Source organism: Salmo salar, chromosome 08 (assembly GCF_965601325.2).
Source record: "Salmo salar chromosome 08, fSalSal1, whole genome shotgun sequence".
Lineage (NCBI taxonomy): Eukaryota > Metazoa > Chordata > Actinopteri > Salmoniformes > Salmonidae > Salmo > Salmo salar.
The window spans coordinates 15,327,501-15,331,521 of NC_138298.1; positions in this window are offsets into that span (position 1 = coordinate 15,327,501).

Below are 4,021 nucleotides of genomic sequence, written 5' to 3' on the forward strand. Positions count from 1 at the left end.
CTGTGTTACTCACACAGTATATTTTTTTCCCCGTTCTCCCGTATGAAAATCCGGACCATAAAAAAAACACTTTAAACTTGAATAAATCGAAAAGTACAACTCCAATCCTGATGGGGTTTTTTTTGCACGAAATGGCACATATAAACGAACATTTCCATATAATTTAAACCGTTTTTCCATAAAAATTTATAATAGAAAATCGAGTTTGAAGTTTTCGGAAAAAAGTTCCCGGAACAGAAAAAAATAGTTACTGTAGATGCGACATTTTATAAACAGGGGATAATTGTTACCCATCACGAGAGAGGTTATGAGCCAAAATTTGGGAACTCTAGCCCCTCAGGAAGTATTTTTAATCATTATTTGAAAATTTCAGATTTTGGTCAAAAAAGTTACAAAGTGCCAACTTTTCAGTTCGCTTCAGAGACTAAGTCCAAACGGGCACCTGGTTTTATTTTGGGTTACCAGGACCATTTTTTAAAAACGGTTTTAAATACTTTTAAAGGGTATAGGGACCTCCATACCCACCCTGACAGCACCCTACTACGGGCCCAAGTCAATGGGGGCCGGCCTGGCTGATTTATGGAAGTTTGAAAAAATCTTCAGAAAATATTCTATGTTTTTCTTCTCAGAAATTGCACTAAGTCCAAACGGGCACCTGGTTTTATTTTGGGTTACCACAACCATTTTTGAAAAACGGTTTTAAATACTTATAGAGGGTATAGGGACCTCCATACCCACCCTTAGAGCACCATCCTAAGGGCCCAACTCAATGAGATACAGCAAGAGGGAATTATATAGCTTTTCAAAAAATCTTCAGAAAATATTCTATGTTTTGGTGGGGACGTGTCCGTAGCATTTGGGTTACCAGGGGTGAAATTTTATAACTGTTTTAAATACTTTTAAAGGGTATAGGGACCTCCATACCCACCCTGACAGCACCCTACTACGGGCCCAAGTCAATGGGGGCCGGCCTGGCTGATTTATGGAAGTTTGAAAAAATCTTCAGAAAATATTCTATGTTTTTCTTCTCAGAAAATCGGCTATGTTTTTCTTCTCAGAAATTGCACTATGTTTTTGGGTTACCACAACCATTTTTGAAAAACGGTTTTAAATACTTATAGAGGGTATAGGGACCTCCATACCCACCCTTAGAGCACCATCCTAAGGGCCCAACTCAATGAGATACAGCAAGAGGGAATTATATAGCTTTTCAAAAAATCTTCAGAAAATATTCTATGTTTTGGTGGGGACGTGTCCGTAGCATTTGGGTTACCAGGGGTGAAATTTTATAACTGTTTTAAATACTTTTAAAGGGTATAGGGACCTCCATACCCACCCTGACAGCACCCTACTACGGGCCCAAGTCAATGGGGGCCGGCCTGGCTGATTTATGGAAGTTTGAAAAAATCTTCAGAAAATATTCTATGTTTTTCTTCTCAGAAAATCGGCTATGTTTTTCTTCTCAGAAATTGCACTATGTTTTTGGGTTACCACAACCATTTTTGAAAAACGGTTTTAAATACTTATAGAGGGTATAGGGACCTCCATACCCACCCTTAGAGCACCATCCTAAGGGCCCAACTCAATGAGATACAGCAAGAGGGAATTATATAGCTTTTCAAAAAATCTTCAGAAAATATTCTATGTTTTGGTGGGGACGTGTCCGTAGCATTTGGGTTACCAGGGGTGAAATTTTATAACTGTTTTAAATACTTTTAAAGGGTATAGGGACCTCCATACCCACCCTGACAGCACCCTACTACGGGCCCAAGTCAATGGGGGCCGGCCTGGCTGATTTATGGAAGTTTGAAAAAATCTTCAGAAAATATTCTATGTTTTTCTTCTCAGAAAATCGGCTATGTTTTTCTTCTCAGAAATTGCACTATGTTTTTGGGTTACCACAACCATTTTTGAAAAACGGTTTTAAATACTTATAGAGGGTATAGGGACCTCCATACCCACCCTTAGAGCACCATCCTAAGGGCCCAACTCAATGAGATACAGCAAGAGGGAATTATATAGCTTTTCAAAAAATCTTCAGAAAATATTCTATGTTTTGGTGGGGACGTGTCCGTAGCATTTGGGTTACCAGGGGTGAAATTTTATAACTGTTTTAAATACTTTTAAAGGGTATAGGGACCTCCATACCCACCCTGACAGCACCCTACTACGGGCCCAAGTCAATGGGGGCCGGCCTGGCTGATTTATGGAAGTTTGAAAAAATCTTCAGAAAATATTCTATGTTTTTCTTCTCAGAAAATCGGCTATGTTTTTCTTCTCAGAAATTGCACTATGTTTTTGGGTTACCACAACCATTTTTGAAAAACGGTTTTAAATACTTATAGAGGGTATAGGGACCTCCATACCCACCCTTAGAGCACCATCCTAAGGGCCCAACTCAATGAGATACAGCAAGAGGGAATTATATAGCTTTTCAAAAAATCTTCAGAAAATATTCTATGTTTTGGTGGGGACGTGTCCGTAGCATTTGGGTTACCAGGGGTGAAATTTTATAACTGTTTTAAATACTTTTAAAGGGTATAGGGACCTCCATACCCACCCTGACAGCACCCTACTACGGGCCCAAGTCAATGGGGGCCGGCCTGGCTGATTTATGGAAGTTTGAAAAAATCTTCAGAAAATATTCTATGTTTTTCTTCTCAGAAATTGCACTAAGTCCAAACTGGCACCTGGTTTTATTCTGGCTTACCACAACCATTTTTGAAAAACGGTTTTAAATACTTATAGAGGGTATAGGGACCTCCATACCCACCCTTAGAGCACCATCCTAAGGGCCCAACTCAATGAGATACAGCAAGAGGGAATTATATAGCTTTTCAAAAAATCTTCAGAAAAATGACTATGTTTTTTCTTGTCAGAAAATCGGCTATGTTTTTTCTTCTCAGAAATTGCACTATGTTTTGGTGGGGACGTGTCCGTAGCATTTGGGTTACCAGGGGTGAAATTTTACAACTGTTTTAAATACTTTTAAAGGCCATCACCACCCCCAGGACACCTGTTTCAGCACCCCACTGTGGTCCCAAGTCAGTGGGATGAAGAATGAGTGTTTTATGGAAGTTTTTAAAAATCCTCTGAAAATATTCTATGTTTTTTCTTCTCAGAAATTGCACTATGTTTTGGTGGGGACGTGTCCGTAGCATTTGGCTTACCAGGGGTGACATTTTTAAAAGGCTCTAAATTACTTTTAAAGGCCATCACCACCCCCAGGACACCTGTTTCAGCACCCCACTGCTGTCCCATGTCAGTGGGATGAAGAATGAGTGTTTTATGGAAGTTTTTAAAAATCCTCTGAAAATATTCTATGTTTTTCTTCTCAGAAAATCGGCTATGTTTTTTCTTCTCAGAAAATATTCTATGTTTTGGTGGGGACGTGTCCGTAGCATTTGGGTTACCAGGGGTGAAATTTTATAACTGTTTTAAATACTTTTAAAGGGTATAGGGACCTCCATACCCACCCTGACAGCACCCTACTACGGGCCCAAGTCAATGGGGGCCGGCCTGGCTGATTTATGGAAGTTTGAAAAAATCTTCAGAAAATATTCTATGTTTTTCTTCTCAGAAAATCGGCTATGTTTTTCTTCTCAGAAATTGCACTATGTTTTTGGGTTACCACAACCATTTTTGAAAAACGGTTTTAAATACTTATAGAGGGTATAGGGACCTCCATACCCACCCTTAGAGCACCATCCTAAGGGCCCAACTCAATGAGATACAGCAAGAGGGAATTATATAGCTTTTCAAAAAATCTTCAGAAAATATTCTATGTTTTGGTGGGGACGTGTCCGTAGCATTTGGGTTACCAGGGGTGAAATTTTATAACTGTTTTAAATACTTTTAAAGGGTATAGGGACCTCCATACCCACCCTGACAGCACCCTACTACGGGCCCAAGTCAATGGGGGCCGGCCTGGCTGATTTATGGAAGTTTGAAAAAATCTTCAGAAAATATTCTATGTTTTTCTTCTCAGAAATTGCACTAAGTCCAAACTGGCACCTGGTTT